The 19573-nt window shown below is 41.4% G+C and overlaps 1 long non-coding RNA gene across 4 annotated transcripts in view; it reads left to right on the forward strand.

Annotated features, from left to right (window-relative positions):
- LOC142254623 (uncharacterized) overlaps positions 1 to 19573 on the forward strand; it is a 253831-nt gene that overhangs the window by 33410 nt on the left and 200848 nt on the right. For 3 of the 4 annotated variants that reach the window (XR_012727285.1, XR_012727283.1, XR_012727284.1), the window contains one exon: positions 2973 to 3060. This is a non-coding gene — a long non-coding RNA (uncharacterized LOC142254623). Of the gene's footprint in view, positions 1 to 2972; positions 3061 to 4911; positions 4953 to 19573 lie in introns of those variants that run through there. The other variant, XR_012727286.1, reaches the window with a different exon arrangement.

Consider the following 19573-nt stretch of genomic DNA (forward strand, 5'->3'; position numbering starts at 1 on the left):
TAGATTTCTATGGTTGCGTGTTCTATGGTTAAAATCTGCAAGTAAAAAAGCAATGTGTGCACAGGGCCTAAATAGAATATGTATCAAATAAAAAAAATCCTTTAAAATTTGGCACTTAAATTCAGAAAATCAAATCCCCATCACTGAATCAGAGGAGCAACCACCAACTGTTCACCTCCTTAAGGCTATGTTCACATGATGCATTTTTTTTGCATGTTTTTTTCCATATGTTGTAAGCAAATTATGGTTAGATTTGCTTTTTACAGGACCAGCAAAAGCTGAGATTCCAGAAATCTCCTACACACACACACACACACTTGTTTTTTTTTTCTCTGACTGTATTGGAAAACTGATGCGTTTTTGTAAGAAGCAGCGTGTCAATTCTATCACAGGTTTTGCTGCTTTTTTCACCATTGAAAGCGATAAGAAAATGCAAAAACTGTAGCTGTTTTTTGTTTTTTTTTGCTGCTTTTTTGGTGAATGAAATGAACTTTATTTAAACTTATTGTAGACAAATGACACACCAAAAATGCAGACAAAAAAACCCTGCAAAACCTATTTTTGGAAGCAGCTATTTTACTGCCAAGAGAAGGGGGGGGGGGCAACGTGTGACCATACCCTTAGGCAATGTGCGCACTAGAAATTGACTTTTTTTAAAGGAAAATCCGGACCCTCTGAAAGAATCCCGTACCCGCGGTAAAAAAAACACACCAAAACTGCAACAAAATCCGCATGCGGTTTTTCCGCAGGTTGGTCCCTGCGAATTTTTACCATTATCTATAGCAAAAAACGCAAATACCGGCGGAAAAGAAGTGACATGCTCATTAATTACGCAGCGGAGTTTCCGCGGGTAAATCTGCAGGTATAAAAAACGCAGTAACAAGGAAAAAATAGATGTCCGCTCACCTATAGCCGAAGGGGGAACTATTTTGCCAAAATTCACAAGTAGGAAAGTTCTGCTCCATGGAAGCCTCATTATTAAGTTTTTGCAACCAACAAAAACTGCAACCTTTTTTTGCAAATTTTTTGCAAAATTATCATTGGCAACTTTTTTATTGTAAATTGTTTTTCCTTAAAAAATAATAATAATAATAATAATAATAATAATAATAATAATAATAAAAAAGTGTGGATCATTCAACATAAATGGAAATAAAATACAAATGCAGGTGACTATATAAGGAAGGTAGAAAATATATTGTCTTGGGTTTGATCGTATTTTTTCCCGTCTGAATAAATGACAAAGATTCCCACTCAGTGTGAGATATTCTAAATTTTCAGACTATGGAAAAACGGCTGAAACGTATCATTAATTTAGTGCCAAAGTCCAAGTCCTAGAGTTGCAGATTTTGTGCCAGATCTGAAGATTTGACAAAATCTGCCGGGAAATAATCAGCAGGAAAATCTGCACCAAACCATGTGGAATGTGGCGCAGATTTTCTTGCAGATTTAACCCTTCCCGATCTTCTGTAGCCCCCATGGTGTTTGCCCAGGGTCTCTGACTTCTGACCTTGTATTAGACATTGTGGATTATATAATATTCTTGATTGTCAAATGTTCTGGACGATCAGATGCCGGATTAGCAGAATCCCCCTCGCAACGTTTATAACCGTGATGGAGATGAAACGATGATGAGAGTTGTTGGCACACGGATGTGCACGGGAAGGGTCTCCTTAGGGGGTTTTTTTGCTGTCGTTAATACTTTAACCCTTACCTGTCATATTTATAAGTGGACTTGTCCGCTGGAAGACCCTTGTGGTGTAGCCGCTTGACCCATCCATTCATCCGGACCCCTACGCTCAGTGTCTGGGTCAATATGAAGCAACTTGGAGACCACAGGGGAATGCGCCCCCTGCAGGCTTTCACAGCGCGCAGGTCACTTGTCCTCCCCCCCCCCCCCCGCCAGGACAGAACGTTTCCCCGATTTTTAGCTCATTAAAATCACATCATATAAAGCTCCAGCTTCCATTGTGCGCGGTCACTTGACCTACAGCTCTGGGAAAATCGGACTTCTGTTTTTAAAGCTTCTTGAATGCAACATGCCAAATAGAGCAGAATAAGAGCATCTTAGAGGGTATGTATACTTTTGCAACTTCTTGTATTCAAGACACTAAACACAAAAAATGAAGCAACTTTATATAAAATCTATCGCTTTGTGTACTGTCTCCATGGTTACAGACCACAAACAAACCTTGTGTAGTCTGATCTAGTAGTTGTATCTTACTCTCTGCAATCTGTGCCCTTTATTATTTTTTTTTATTTTTTTTTTCTGGATATTTTCTAAAAGAGGATAGATTGACAGATAAAAGGCCAATAAAACACCCGGGGTCCAGTTAACCATTTGACGTTTTTCTTTTTCTGTCTTGTGATACTCGATGTTTTTTGCACCACATTCTTCTAAATGTTGCTCATGCCATCAATGAATTTTGTGCAGACTCAGAAATGCTCCATTACTTCCTCCCTCTTAGAGCAAAAAGTTGCAGGTTCAGCTAAAACGTTGCGCAGTTTGCAGTGGGTTTGGGGGTGTATATGCATAAAATCACTCGAGGGACTGGAATACATTTGCATAAAAAAAAAAATTTCAATTTTTAATTAGTTGTAATTGATGAATGGGCTGCAAACATCTGTAATACAAAAACCATGGTCACATTGGGTAACATTAAAAACAAAAGTAGCGAATACATATAAAATGGGCTTAAAAAAAAGCGCAAATTTAAATAAGAAATGGCACAAAACAAAAATAGTCAAAAAAAACGCACCAAAAAAGTAGAAAACAGCAGCATAAAAGCAAAACTGAATCAGGGGTCAATTGGAAAATTTGGGAATTGGAAGGTTGGATCCTTGGAGGTAATTTTCATGTTATTGGAGTGTAGCTGCAATGTAAAGCATAGGTGATTTATGGAGCAGCAGCTTGAGCCTGTGCAGAGGCCAGCGGTGTATTTCAATCTACTGAAGTTTTTTTTTTTATTTAGTTGCATTTGCGAGACTACTGATGAAATGCTGCTGCTGCTCAATGACCACAAAGCGAAGACTGAGGTGAGGAATCGGGTGTGCAAACAGGTAAGATCTCAGGAGGTGTAACCCGCCTGACTTCCCTCTGCAGAAGTCGTAGATCACCTGCAGCACTAAGTTTATAGGATGAGGATGCACAGAAAGTAGAGATCAGGGGCTACACATTTCTGTAAAGTCCGGCGGACTGCAATGCTGCGGATCTAGTTTCTTCCTGGTCCTGTGTGGCCCCTGCGTCTTGGTAAAGGGAATATGTCATAAGAAAATGACCTATTGTTTAAATTGTTTTTGTGAATTTTTACATTATTATTAATAATAATAATAATAATAATAAATATTATTAAATAGTATTATTTATTATTAAATATTTTTTTTATTATAATATATATAATTATATATATAATAAAAAATATAATTTTTATAATTATTTAGACTAATTTGAGGGTGCTGAATTCAAATCTTATCTTATAATTTCTCTATCACATTACATTTTTGCGCTATAGGTATATATCCCATTTTCATGAATTCCATGAAAAATATAAGTAGTGTATTAAAAGTGCTGGTTTATACGGTTCACTAAAGTAAATTTAGTTTTCATTTAGTCTCCCAATAAATGTGAGAATATCTTTGTTGTCTTTGAACATGCATAATTCCCATTTTTTATGATAAGAAAGTAAACAAACAGTTTTCAACGTACACAACAGGTACAGGTACTGTTTTATTTATTGAAATTTTCAATGAATTTTGATATTTATTGTTTTTATCCTGCTGTTTTTCTGTTCTTTGTTTGTGAATCAATACCTAAGGTGTGAGGGGGGGACAGAAATTCAATGAACAACTCAGGTAGCGAACAACTTTTATCTTGTATTTCTCTGCAGGATGTTTTACTGATCTAACAATGACCTCTACATCTCGCAGAAGACAGTGCTCAAATGATCCAAATATTTCTTGTTACATCTGTGGAAACTTTACTGTGAAGACTCAGAGGCACAACATTACTGACTTTAAGGCTATGTGCACACGCTGCGTTTTTTTGACGCTGCGTTTTTTGTGCGTTTTTGGCCGCTAAAAAGGCACCGCGGCAAAAAACGCATGCGTTTTTACTGCGATTTGGTGCGTTTTTGGCCTCTGCGTTTTTCTGTGTTTTTCCAATGCATTGCATGGGGGGAAAACGCAGAAAAACGCAAGAAAGAATTGACGTCCATTTTTTGCAAAAATGCAGCTTAAAAAAAAAGTTGTGTGCGGACAGCAAAAATGAAAACTCATAGACTTTGCTGGGGAAGCAAAGTCATGCAGTTTTGAGGCCAAAAACGCACCCAAAAAACGCACTGTGTGCACATAGCCTAAGAGGGTGTATTTTGCGTACTTCAAAGTAAAACTTGGAGACCAAGACAAGCATTGGGCTCCTCACAAAAGTGTGCAAAACCTCTATTGAGATCTTGAGATCATGGTCTCAAGGAAAGAATGCTAAACTTCAGTTTGGAGTTCCTATGGTTTGGAGAGAACCAAGCAATCATTTAGAAGACTGCTTTTTCTGCCTTGTCGATGTAAAAGGTTTCAATAAGTAAAACAAGCAATATTTGCAATACCCGAGTATCCCTTCAGCTATTCGACCAGTTGCCCATAGTGAAGACATACCTGTTCCAAAATTTACTGCGCTTCCAGAAAACGTTAACACAGATCTCTCCTCACATTGTTATACTAATGAAGAAGACAGTCCAGATATTTTTCAGCGATGTGATGAAGATTGTGACAAACCAATTCTGTTTACTCAGTCTGCTTTGAATTATATGGTTATAGAGATCTTTATCTACCAAAAGAGTCTTCTGAACTATTGGCTTAAAGACTACAAGAGAATCGAATGTTGAAACCCAGTACAATTGTCTCATTTTATCATAACAGGGAAGCAGAACTGCATAAGTACTTCCATTCAGATGGCCAGCTTGTCTATTGTACTGATGTTGAAGGGCTACTTCTCTTAATGGGACTTCCAGCATATGATGCAAGGGATTGGAGGCTTTTTATTGATAGTTCCAAAAGAAGTTTAAAATGTGTTCTGTTACACAATGGAAATAAGTATGGCTCTGTACCAATAGGCCATTCTGTAAAACTTAAAGAAGAATATAAAAACATCAAGATTGTTCTACAGAGAGGTTACAATATAATGTTCTTGGGTGGTTGATTTGTGTTGATTTGAAAATGGTTAACTTTCTTTTGGGTCTGCAAGGAGGGTACACAAAACACCCTTGTTTTCTGTGCTACTGGGACAGTAGAGCTACAGCAGAACATTGGGTGAAAACTGAATAGCCTCAGTGACAGAGTTTGGCATCTGGCGATAAGAAGGTCATCCATGATCCTCTAGAGCAGTCATGGCGAACCTTTCACAGGCAGAGTACCCAAACTGTACACCTAGACCCAATTTTTTTTTCAGAAGTGCCAGTCAATCCTATTATGTAAATAATTGATTTTAATCTTACCTTTGCAGTCTTCTCTTCTCTTCAGCAGGGGCATCACGCTCATTCATGCTTACCACACATTGAAGCTCAGCCACTGCTACTGCCCTTTCCAGACACAGCAGTTGGATATTTCTGGAAAAAATTGCAGCATATTAGACAGACAGAGATTTTAGCATGGAATGCAATCAAATTTCACCCTATAATCCACATCTACATTTCAAAGTCTGAATATCTTGAAATCCCATAAAGACGTACGAGTTGCTCCCCTCCCCTTTCATTGTGTAGTTATGTCCCCCTTCCTGGGCCACTTCCTGGTAAACATATCCCCCATCATGATAGATATATATATATATATATATATATATATATATATATATATATATATATATATATATATATATATATATATATATATATATATATATATATATATATATATTTCTACATTCTGGTATATTTGTCCCCATCATGGCCCCATCCTGGTAAATGTACCCCATCCCAGCTTATTCCCCATCCTGGTAAATATTCCTCATCCTGGTAAATGTTCCCCCATCCCGACATGTATCTCATCCTAGTAAATGTACCCTGTTCCTGGTAAATATACCCCATTCCTGGTAAATGTTCCCCCATCCTGGTAAATATTCCCCATCTGGGTAAATGTACCGTCATCCAGGTAAAAATCCCCCTTCCTAACATGTTCCCCCATCCTGGTAAATGTTCCCCATCCCAACACGTTCCCATCCTGGTAAATATTCCCCATTCTGACATGCTCCCCCTTCCTGGTAAATGTACCCCATCCAAACATGTTCCACCATCCTGGTAAATGTACCCTATCCTGGCATGCATGTTTTCCCCATCCTAGCATGCATGTTTTCCTCCATCCTGGCATTCATGTTTTCCCCATACTGGCATGTATGTCTCCCCCGTGCTGGCACTGCCTCCCCCGTGCTGGCATGTATGTCTCCCCCATCCTAGCATGCATGTTTCACCATCCTGGCATGCTTTTTTCCCCAATTCTGGCATGTATGTCTCCCCGTGCTGGTACGGTCTCCCCTCACCTTGATACTGCCGCACACAAGTTAAAAAAAAAACAAAAAAAACACAACTCACCTTCCAGCATCCACTCCACCGCTGCGTGCCACTGGGTCCTCAGTTCCCGCGTGGTCAGAAGATGTCATTACACCGGCGCCACTTACTGACGCTCCTCTGTCTCCTAGGCAACAGACCTGCGGCCTAGGAGAGGAGAAATGTCCCTCCGCTCCAACAGAACTTTGAACTGCCAGCGAGACTGTGCCAGCAGTTCAATGCGGCAGGATCAGGCGACAGTGCGCGTGCCGGCAGAAAGGGCTCTGCGTGCCCCGGCTGGCACGCGTGCCATAGGTTCGCCATCACTGCTCTAGAGGATAGGAAGAACATTCTTTCCTCCCTTGCACATAAAACTTGGATTGATGAAGCAGTTCGTCAAAGCTCTCAATCACAGTGGAGAATGCTTTAACTATATACGTTCAACTTTTCCTTGTCTTAGTGAAGAGAACAAAAAGGCTGGAATATTTGATGGACCTCAAATAAGAACACTTATGAGAGACCCAAATTTTATCACGTCAATGAATGAGACAGAAGGAGCTTGGAATGCATTTTGTAATGTGGTGCAGAATTTTCTAGGGAATAAGAAAGCAGACCACTATGAAGAGATTGTGGAACAGCTACTAATGAGCCTGCGAAATCTTGGCTGTAGAATGAGTATCAAGATTCACTGTTTACACAGCCATTTAGACTTTATTCCAGAGAACCTTGGGGATGTGAGCGAGGAACAAGGGGAACGTTTTCATCAGGACATTAAAACAATAGAAGAACGGTATCAAGGCCGGTGGGACTCACATATGATGGCTGACTATTGCTGGAGCTTGATGAGAGATGTTAATTTGACCAATAGGTCACAACTGTTGCCAGCGATGACCAAATGCGGAGGGAGTCCCAGGCCCCCCCTCAGCTTCCCTCAGCCCTAATGAGATACAGACAGACGCTGACATCTGCACATAAGGTAAGGAGGAGTGTGCGCTCCGAAGAAGACTGCTAGTTTATCACATACAGGGTTTATCAACCTAATAGGGGCGTAGCTATGTCGTGTACAGAGACACAAGTTTCATTTCCCAACGAAGCATAAATGAGTTTCGATTCTTGGCGTAAGCGTAACTTTCCATTTCTCAGTAAAAGACACAACTCTCATTGTCTTAGACAAGGCGCAGGTCTTATCTCTGTCCTTGGGTCTCAGCGTCTTGAGTCCTTGAATCCGCTCTCAGCGTCATAGCGCAGCTGGGCTTGTTTGTTCATCTTACAAAACATGAATGTCCATCTATTCAATTTTAAGTTAACTCTTTCCTCACAGAGACAACCCAGAAGCTGTACATCACAGATCAGCCAAGAAAAGAAAGTTCAAATAACTGCCATTTGCCATTCACATGTGTGCCATATATATGTGTTTTTATATTTTGTTGTTTAATTCTTTAAAGGGAACCTGTCACCTAGAATATGCGTTCTGACCTATCAGCAGACGCATGTGTGCCCTAATTACACTTCCCTACCCATCCCGGTGCTGTAAAATTGTATAATATGAAAGTAATAAAAAACGTTTTATTACATTCATATTTCGTATGTAAATGGCAGGGAATGTGGTCACAGGGGCGGCGCCTTGCCCTATGGACGTCTGCATATTTCCGTGGTATCACGCCCCTGTGGGCGTGATACCATGGAGCGACATCCCCGTCGCTCATTCTATCCTGCGAGCATTGCGGCAGGCTTCTCTTCTGGGTTCTCCTTGTCAGTTTCAGACGCGCACTGCGCCTGCGCAGTGCGCGTCTGAAGCCGGTGATTGAACACCCGGAAAAGAAGCCTGCTGCAATGCGCGCAGGATAGAATGAGCGACGATGACGTCGCTCCATGGTATCACGCCCACAGGGGCGTGATACCACGGAAATATGCACTGTTTCTTCCAGAGATTTTCAGAGACCCTGTATAAGTGGAGGACTCTTTATAGCACCTCACTCGCCCTCATCCCAAAAGAACATCTGTTCACTAATGTATTTTTAAGGGTGGGAAGGATACTGTTTTTCTAAGGGAATATCACTGAGCTCCATTAATCTGCTCCGTACACAGTGTATTAATCTGTTTGACTTGTACGGATTCCCCTGAATTAATTACTTCTTATTAGGTGATAATGATGTGTGATGTCTCTTGAAGGATTATACTGATCCGATGGGGAATAGGAGAGGGAATTAGCCTTTCTCAATTATACATAGGTTTCCCTAAAGGGCTTGGTCACATGGAATCCATTATTATTATTATTATTATTATTATTATTATTATTAGGGTTTTTATTGCTCCAGGGGTAATTTTGATTTGCCAAACGTCAACTTGCAAAGGCTTTGGCTGAATGGTGGAGCAGGGAGCTGTGCAAAGATTCTGGCTGAATGGTTGAGCAGAGAGCTATGTAGAGACTCAGGCTGAATGGTGGAGCAGGAAGCTGCGCAGAGACTGGCTGAATGGTGGAGCAGGGAGCTGCGCAGAGACTCGGGTTGAATGGTGAAGCAGGGAGCTACGCAGAGACTCAGGCTGAATGGTGGAGCAGGAGAGACTCAGGCTGAATGGTAGAGCAGGGAGCAGCGCAGAGACTCAGGCTGAATGGTGGAGCAGGGAGCAGCGCAGAGACTCAGGCTGAATGGTGGAGCAGGGAGCAGCGCAGAGAGACAGGCTGAATGGTGGAGCAGGGAGCAGTGCAGAGACTCAGGCTGAATGGTGGAGCAGGGAGCAGTGCAGAGACTCAGGCTGAATGGTGGAGCAGCGCAGAGACTCGGGCTGAATGGTGGAGCAGTGAGCTGCGCAGAGACTCAGGCTGAATGGTGGACCAGTGAGCTGCACAGACACTCAGGCTGAATGGTGGAGCAGGGAGCTGCACAGACACTCAGGCTGAATGGTGGAGCAGGGAGCTGTGCAGAGACTCAGGCTGAATGGTGGAGCAGGGAGCTGCGCAGAGACTCGGGCTGAATGGTGGAGCAGTGAGCTGCGCAGAGACTCAGGCTGAATGGTGGAGCAGTGAGCTGCACAGAGACTCAGGCTGAATGGTGGAGCAGTGAGCTGCGCAGAGACTCAGGCTGAATGGTGGAGCAGTGAGTTGCGCAGAGACTCGGGCTGAATGGTGGAGCAGTGAGCTGCGCAGAGACTCAGGCTGAATGGTGGAGCAGTGAGCTGCACAGAGACTCAGGCTGAATGGTGGAGCAGGGAGCTGCGCAGAGACTCGGGCTGAATGGTGGAGCAGGGAGCTGCGCAGAGACTCAGGCTGAATGGTGGAGCAGGGAGCTGCGCAGAGACTCAGGCTGAATGGTGGAGCAGGGAGCTGCGCAGAGACTCAGGCTGAATGGTGGAGCAGGGAGCTGCGCAGAGACTCGGGCTGAATGGTGGAGCAGGGAGCTGCGCAGAGACTCAGGCTGAATGGTGGAGCAGTGAGCTGCACAGAGACTACGGCTGAATGGTGGAGCAGGGAGCTGTGCAGAAACTACGGCTGAATGGTGGAGCAGGGAGCTGGCTAGAGGCTTCATGGAGTTGTATCCAACTTATCTGCGTCTTCAGGATGGGTTTTATCAGAATTTGGGTTTTAACCCTTTCACGACCGGCCGATTTTTCACTTTCCGTTTTTTTTTTTCGCCATTCTTTTTCTGAGAGACGTAACTTTTTTATTTTTCAGTCAATATGGTCATGTGAGGGCTCATTTTTTGCGGAACGAGCTGTACTTTTAAATGAAACCATCAGTTTTACCATATTGTGTACTAGAAAATGGCAAAAAAATTCCAAATGCTGAAAAATTGCAAAAAAAGTGCGATAGCACTATGGTTTTTGAGATATTTTATTCACTGTGTTCACTATATGGTAAAACTGATGTGTGGGTGTGATGCCTCAGGTCAGTGCGAGTTCGTAGACACCAAACATGTATAGGTTTACTTTTATATAAGGGGTTAAAAAAAAATCGGAAGTTTGTCCGAAAAAAGTGGCGCACGTTTTACGCCATATTCCGTGACCCGTAGCGTTCTCATTTTTCGGGATCTTAGGCTCAATGACGGCTTATTTTTTGCGTCTCGAGCTGACGTTTTTAACGGTACCATTTTTGCGCAGATGCTACGTTTTGATCGCCTCTTATTGCATTTTGCGCAAAAGTTGTGGCGACAAAAAAACGTCGTTTTGGCGTTTGGAATTTTTTTGCCGCTACGCCGTTTACTGATCAGATTAATTGATTTTATATTTTGATAGATCGGGCGTTTCTGAACGCGGCGATACCAAATGTGTGTATATTTTTTATTTTTTTAACCCTTTAATTTTCAATGGGGCGAATGGGGGGTGATTTGAACTTTTAGGTTTTTTTGTTTTTTTTTAATTTTTTAAAACTTATTTTTTTACTTTTTTTTTTTATTTTACTAGTCCCCCTAAGGGGCTATTGCGATCAGCATTCCGATCGCTCTGCAGTATCTGCTGATCACAGCTGGAAGGCTGTAAACAGCAGATACGCTGTCTTTCTCTTTTGCTGTGCCCCGAGCACAGCGAACGTGAAACCAATTCATGTGTAGTACAGGAGTCATCACATGACCCTGTACTACCATGACAACTATCGGGAGTCACGTGATCGCGTCACGTGACTTCCGGTTTCGGCGGTAAGTAAAACTTTACCGCGATTGCGCTTATAATGGCGCTGTCATGTATTGACAGCGCCATATAAGGGGTTAATCGGCACGAGCAGATAACGATTCTGCTCGTGCCTAGCAGGCACACATCTCAGCTGTGAAAATCAGCTGAGATGTGTGCCGATCGCGGCATGCTGCCGCCGGAGGACCGCGGGCAGTAAGATTATGTCATTTAGGACGTAATTTTACGGCCCGCGGTCGTTAAGGGGTTAATGTCCATCTTGCTGATCCTTATTGCCAACTTCTTCTAAGATACTAATGTGAAGGGAAGGTCCGTCTATCTGATATGTATGGCCAGTATATCCCATACTCTGATATGAATGGCCAGTATATGCCATACTCTGATATGTATGGCTAGTATATCCCATACTCTGATATGTATGGCCAGTATATCCCATACTCTGATATGTATGGCTAGTATATCCCATACTCTGATATGTATGGCTAGTATATCCCATACTCTGATATGTATGGCCAGTATATCCCATACTCTGATATGTATGGCCAGTATATCCCATACTCTGATATGTATGGCCAGTATATCCCATACTCTATGTATGGCCAGTATATCCCATACTCTGATATGTATGGCCAGTATATCCCATACTCTGATATGTATGGCCAGTATATGCCATACTCTGATATGTATGGCTAGTATATCCCATACTCTGATATGTATGGCTAGTATATCCCATACTCTGATATGTATGGCCAGTATATCCCATACTCTGATATGTATGGCTAGTATATCCCATACTCTGATATGTATGGCCAGTATATCCCATACTCTGATATGTATGGCTAGTATATCCCATACTCTGATATGTATGGCCAGTATATCCCATATTCTGATATGTATGGCCAGTATATCCCATATTCTGATATGTATGGCCAGTATATCCCATACTCTGATATGTATGGCTAGTATATCCCATACTCTGATATGTATGGCCAGTATATCCCATACTCTGATATGTATGGCCAGTATATCCCATACTCTGATATGTATGGCCAGTATATGCCATACTCTGATATGTATGGCCAGTATATGCCATACTCTGATATGTATGGCCAGTATATCCCATACTCTGATATGTATGGCCAGTATATGCCATACTCTGATATGTATGGCCAGTATATCCCATACTCTGATATGTATGGCCAGTATATCCCATACTCTGATATGTATGGCCAGTATATGCCATACTCTGATATGTATGGCCAGTATATCCCATACTCTGATATGTATGGCCAGTATATGCCATACTCTGATATGTATGGCCAGTATATCCCATACTCTGATATGTATGGCCAGTATATGCCATACTCTGATATGTATGGCCAGTATATCCCATACTCTGATATGTATGGCCAGTATATCCCATACTCTATGTATGGCCAGTATATCCCATACTCTATGTATGGCCAGTATATCCCATACTCTGATATGTATGGCCAGTATATCCCATACTCTGATATGTATGGCCAGTATATCCCATACTCTGATATGTATGGCCAGTATATGCCATACTCTGATATGTATGGCCAGTATATGCCATACTCTGATATGTATGGCTAGTATATCCCATACTCTGATATGTATGGCTAGTATATCCCATACTCTGATATGTATGGCTAGTATATCCCATACTCTGATATGTATGGCCAGTATATCCCATATTCTGATATGTATGGCCAGTATATCCCATACTCTGATATGTATGGCCAGTATATCCCATACTCTGATATGTATGGCCAGTATATCCCATACTCTGATATGTATGGCCAGTATATCCCATACTCTGATATGTATGGCCAGTATATCCCATACTCTGATATGTATGGCCAGTATATCCCATACTCTGATATGTATGGCCAGTATATGCGATACTCTGATATGTATGGCCAGTATATGCCATACTCTGATATGTATGGCCAGTATATCCCATACTCTGATATGTATGGCCAGTATATCCCATACTCTGATATGTATGGCCAGTATATCCCATACTCTGATATGTATGGCCAGTATATCCCATACTCTGATATGTATGGCCAGTATATGCCATACTCTGATATGTATGGCCAGTATATGCCATACTCTGATATGTATGGCCAGTATATCCCATACTCTGATATGTATGGCCAGTATATCCCATACTCTGATATGTATGGCCAGTATATCCCATACTCTGATATGTATGGCCAGTATATCCCATACTCTGATATGTATGGCCAGTATATCCCATACTCTGATATGTATGGCCAGTATATCCCATACTCTGATATGTATGGCCAGTATATCCCATACTCTGATATGTATGGCCAGTATATCCCATACTCTGATATGTATGGCCAGTATATCCCATACTCTGATATGTATGGCCAGTATATCCCATACTCTGATATGTATGGCCAGTATATCCCATACTCTGATATGTATGGCCAGTATATCCCATACTCTGATATGTATGGCCAGTATATGCCATACTCTGATATGTATGGCCAGTATATCCCATACTCTGATATGTATGGCCAGTATATCCCATACTCTGATATGTATGGCCAGTATATCCCATACTCTGATATGTATGGCCAGTATATCCCATACTCTGATATGTATGGCCAGTATATCCCATACTCTGATATGTATGGCCAGTATATCCCATACTCTGATATGTATGGCCAGTATATGCCATACTCTGATATGTATGGCCAGTATATCCCATACTCTGATATGTATGGCCAGTATATCCCATACTCTGATATGTATGGCCAGTATATCCCATACTCTGATATGTATGGCCAGTATATGCGATACTCTGATATGTATGGCCAGTATATGCCATACTCTGATATGTATGGCCAGTATATGCCATACTCTGATATGTATGGCCAGTATATCCCATACTCTGATATGTATGGCCAGTATATCCCATACTCTGATATGTATGGCCAGTATATCCCATACTCTATGTATGGCCAGTATATCCCATACTCTGATATGTATGGCCAGTATATCCCATACTCTGATATGTATGGCCAGTATATCCCATACACTGATATGTATGGCCAGTATATCCCATACTCTGATATGTATGGCCAGTATATCCCATACTCTGATATGTATGGACAGTATATCCCATACTCTGATATGTATGGCCAGTATATGCCATACTCTGATATGTATGGCCAGTATATGCCATACTCTGATATGTATGGCCAGTATATGCCATACTCTGATATGTATGGCCAGTATATCCCATACTCTGATATGTATGGCCAGTATATCCCATACTCTGATATGTATGGCCAGTATATCCCATACTCTGATATGTATGGCCAGTATATCCCATACTCTGATATGTATGGCCAGTATATCCCATACTCTGATATGTATGGCCAGTATATCCCATACTCTGATATGTATGGCCAGTATATCCCATACTCTGATATGTATGGCCAGTATATGCCATACTCTGATATGTATGGCCAGTATATCCCATACTCTGATATGTATGGCCAGTATATCCCATACTCTGATATGTATGGCCAGTATATGCCATACTCTGATATGTATGGCCAGTATATCCCATACTCTGATATGTATGGCCAGTATATCCCATACTCTGATATGTATGGCCAGTATATGCCATACTCTGATATGTATGGCCAGTATATCCCATACTCTGATATGTATGGCCAGTATATCCCATACTCTGATATGTATGGCCAGTATTTCCCATACTCTGATATGTATGGCCAGCGTATCTCCTTACTGTTTTATATACTTCTATCATATGAAAATTGTAGGTTGAAGTTGCAGATCTCCGGGGCTGTGTCCCTGGTGGTCAGGGGGTTGATGTGTGGGGCTCTCAGGAAGTTCGGGCTATTCATTTGTAAAATGAGTGTAATTCAATTACTGACAACAATGGCATAAACAAATAACAGCAAATAGCAGTCCCAGTGGGGGGAGCGCAGGGTCTTCATATGTGATTTGTTTTTGGCTCTTTAGTACAGTCTTCCTAGACTTGGAGTAAGTAGTGAGTAAACAGGTCGTCGCCCCCCGCCGTCACACATCAAGAGCCCCATTAGGAAAAGCCGATCTGCATCTCACAATGGATTGCTTTCCCACACTGCAGCCATGGCCATCATGGAGCGGACACCTGAGCCATCATCTGCTCATCCACCGTCAGCCCCCAATGCAAACAATGGTATGAGCAGAGGAGAGGACCCCAGAGACCGCTGCTGCCACTCTGGAACCATAACCTGCATCCTATCTGTAGACAACACAAGCAAAGACGTTAACTTTACTATAGCTTCTATGGGAAATCTTAAAGTGGGTTGTTTTCACTATAGACTATTATGGGCTACCTGGTGTATATGTGGTCCCCCCCTCCCCCAATAGATGTCAGAGAGAAAAAGGATCAGGCTTATTTCAACACCCCAATCATTTTATCTACAGGGTAGATAGAGGTGTCTGACAGTGCTTTACTCACCTCTTCATTGAAAACACATGCATGCTCGGCTGAACTGAGCATGCATGAGTACTGGTGGTGAGGTCAGCAGCTGTCTCATTTGCATGGGCGCTTTTAATCCATTCTTCACTTTCCTGGACACTCTTAAGAGAGATGAACACCACGAAAGAGCCACAATGTAAATTTTGACCTGTCAGTATAAATACAGCTGAGTCTTTTTACACTCACCCTTGGATTGATAGTTCCCAGAGTTTGGCTGGTCAGTTCTTCAGTGGTCGCCTTCTTGTAGAATCTCGTTAAAAGCAAAAATTAAATAAATAGCGCAGACCCTTGACCACCATAAAAAAAAAACAAACAAACAAACATAAAAGGGCTAAAGACTTCAAATGTTATTGTTGAGAGTATGACACTATTATAAATGGGAATTATGCGGCATTTTTTTATTGTGCACTGTACTGCGGTAATATTTACAAGGGTTCTTTGAGTTATTTGGCTCTTTTTTGGATCCTGTGTGGTGGTGCTGTGGCACTGTACCTTCAGCACGTTTTTCTTTTTTGTGCTCTGTATTTGGGACCCTGCATGGTGGTGCTGTGGCACTGTACCTTCAGCATGTTTTTCTTTTTTGTGCTCTGTATTTTGGTATTAGAAATTCAAGACGGTTTGATTACAGTTTTTGCCTATTTCTAAAGCTGCAGTTAATTGACGACAGCAGATAGCATGCCATTGATTTAATTAGGAAGTATATAGTAGTTTTATTAGACACTGTGTTGCGGTATTATGTGTTCTTTATTTTATTTTTTACAAGCTTTTATTGTGATGTTACATGGTGTGGCAATATTTTGGATGTTACATGGTGGTGATATGGAAGTAGTTGACTTTATTACAATATATGAATGCTGTATTTTTTGGCTTCTGTATGAGGGAGACTCCAGGGGTAATTTTATAGTACCTTTGGTGTAATACCCCTTGTGTACACCCCTTGTCCCCATGTTGGGCCTTTCATAGGTGTAACACAGTAGCTGGGGCGTAATAGTCGCCTATTTATCACCTCCACCTCCATAACCACTTCACATAGTGTTCTCAGGTTAAGGAGAGTGATTTCATGTTTACTCCATTAACATATGTACCTTACAGACGACCTGCTAATCACTTTACCTCTGAAGAACAAATTAGGGACTTTTATGACCTGTAAATCCTGGAAGCCTCAGATCTGGTGTTATCTGATGAGTTTTCTGACAGCTTGGGGTATTCCCATCTCCAAGATCCTCTTCCAATATGTATTAGGTGTAATAATATTAGCAAAGTATTGTTCTTCTGATTCACTATGTCACTTACCTCATGTTCAGGGCATTGCTGGACTTTAGGAATCCATGGTTATGACCACTAGCAAAAAAACCCCCCAAAAGCCGCAGATGGGTCTACGTGTTTCGTTTTGGACCGTGAGGAAGGCGGACAACACCGCCGAAACGCGTAGTCCCATCTGCATTTTGTTTCCTGCATTTACCTTTTGTACCTGAGTCGTTTGGACCTCTGTATTTTAAGAATTGAAATAAATCTGAAGAATTTTAAACAGCACCCTGAAGTTGTGACGTCTATGCTGCTCAAATATTATATATATATATATATATTAATATAATATATATATATATATATATATATATATATATATATATATATATATATATATATATATATATTACATGTATACACAGTACAGACCAAAACTTTGGACACACCTCATTCAAAGAGTTTTCTTTATTTTCATGACTGAAAATTGTAGAATCACATTGAAGGCATCAAAACTATGAATTATCACATGTGGAATGAAATACTTAACAACAAAGTGTGATACAACTGAAAATATGTCTTATATTCTAGGTTCTTCAAAGTTGCCACCTTTTTCTTTGATTACTGCTTTGCACACTCTTGGCATTCTCTTGATGAACTACAAGCGGTAGTCACCGGAAATGATTTTCCAACAGTCTTGAAGGAGTTCCCAGAGATGCTTAGCACTTGTTGGCTCTTTTGCCTTCACTCTGCGGTCCAGCTCACCCCAAACCATCTCGATTGGGTTCAGGTCTGATAACTGTGGAGGGCAGGTCATCTGGCGTAGCACCCATCACTCTCCTTCTTAGTCAAATAGCCCTTACACAGCCTGGAGGTGTGTTTGGGGTCATTGTCCTGTTGAAAAATAAATGATGGTCCAACTAAACGCAAACCGGATGGAATAGCATGCCGCTGCAAGATGCTGTGGTAGCCATGCTGGTTCTGTATGCCTTCAATTTTGAATAAATCCACAACAGTGTCACCAGCAAAGCACCCCCCCATACCATCACACCTCCTCCACCATGCTTCTCGGTGGGAACCAGCCATGTAGAGTCCATCCGTTCACCTTTTCTGCATCGCACAAAGACACGGTGGTTGGATCAAAAAATCTCAAATTTGGACTCATCAGAGCAAAGCACAGATTTCCACTGGTCTAATGTCCATTCATTGTGTTCTTTAGCCCAAACAAGTCTCTTCTGCTTGTTGCCTGTCCTTAGCAGTGGGTTTCCTAGCAGCTATTTTACCATGAAGGCTGCTGCACAGTGTCTCCTCTTAACAGCTGTTCTAGAGATGTGTCTGCTGCTAGAACTCTGTGTGGTATTGACCTGGTCTCTAATCTGAGCTGCTGTTAACCTGCGATTTCTGAGGCTGGTGACTCGGATAAACTTATCCTCTGCAGCAGAGGTGACTCTTGGTCTTCCTTTCCTGGGGCGGTCCTCATGTGAGCCAGTTTCTATGTAGAGTTTGATGTTTTTTTTCCACTGCACTTGGGGACACTTTCAAAGTTTTCCCAATTTTTTGGACTGACTGATCTTCATTTCTTAAAATAATGATGGCCACTCGTTTTTTGTTACTTAGCTGCTTTTTTCTTGCCATAATACAAAGTCTATCAGTCTATTCAGTAGGACTATCAGCTGTATATGCACCAGACTTCTGCACAACACAACTGATGGCCCCAACCCCATTTATAAGGCAAGAAATCCCACTTATTAAATCTGACAGAGAACACCTGTGAAGTGAAGACCATTTCCGGTGACGACCTCTTGAAGCTCATCAAGAGAATGCCAAGAGCGTGCAAAGCGGTAATCAAAGCAAAAGGCGGCTACTGTGAAGAACCTAGAATAATCTTAATTACTTACCGGTAATGGGATTTTCAGAAGGCCATGATGGCACAACCTATCTTTCAGGTGGTGCTGTCATGGGCGAAAGGGAAAATAAGACACATTTTCAGTTGTTTCACACTTTTTTTTTTTTTTAAGTATTTCATTCCACATGTGTTAATTCATAGTTTTGATGCCTTCAATGTGAATCAGTCATGAAAATAAAGAAAACTCTTTGAATGAGAAGGTGTGACCAAACTTTTTTGGTCTGTACTGTGTGTGTGTGTGTGTGTGTGTGTGTGTATATATATATATATATATATATATATATATATATATATATATATATATATATATATATATCTCTCTCTCTCTCTCTTTATATATATATATATATATATATATATATATTCTCTCATACTCCGGCTCACTTTTTTGTTTTTATGTAGTTTTTTTGTATTCAGTACAAACAGGGAGTGACCCCCTTCTCAGCGAGCTGGACATTTCATTCTGTGAATCCCCCTGACTGTGTGTGTCCTGTTGGGACCCGGTCGCTCTCAGTCCTTAGCCACATTGAGGCCTATTTTAGACCCATGGTAAGGTTTTAATATTAGAGAGTGTAGGTACTATCCCAACTGGGTACACCTTGACATTTGGTGGGATAGCTTTATGCTTTTTTTGATCAAAAACAGTGTTTACGAAGTACCCTATGTTATATGCACTATGCTTTTATTTAGTTACAGCAGGGTATGTTTTCA

This window comes from Anomaloglossus baeobatrachus, chromosome 10 (genome assembly GCF_048569485.1).
Source record: "Anomaloglossus baeobatrachus isolate aAnoBae1 chromosome 10, aAnoBae1.hap1, whole genome shotgun sequence".
NCBI classification, from domain to species: Eukaryota; Metazoa; Chordata; class Amphibia; order Anura; family Aromobatidae; genus Anomaloglossus; species Anomaloglossus baeobatrachus.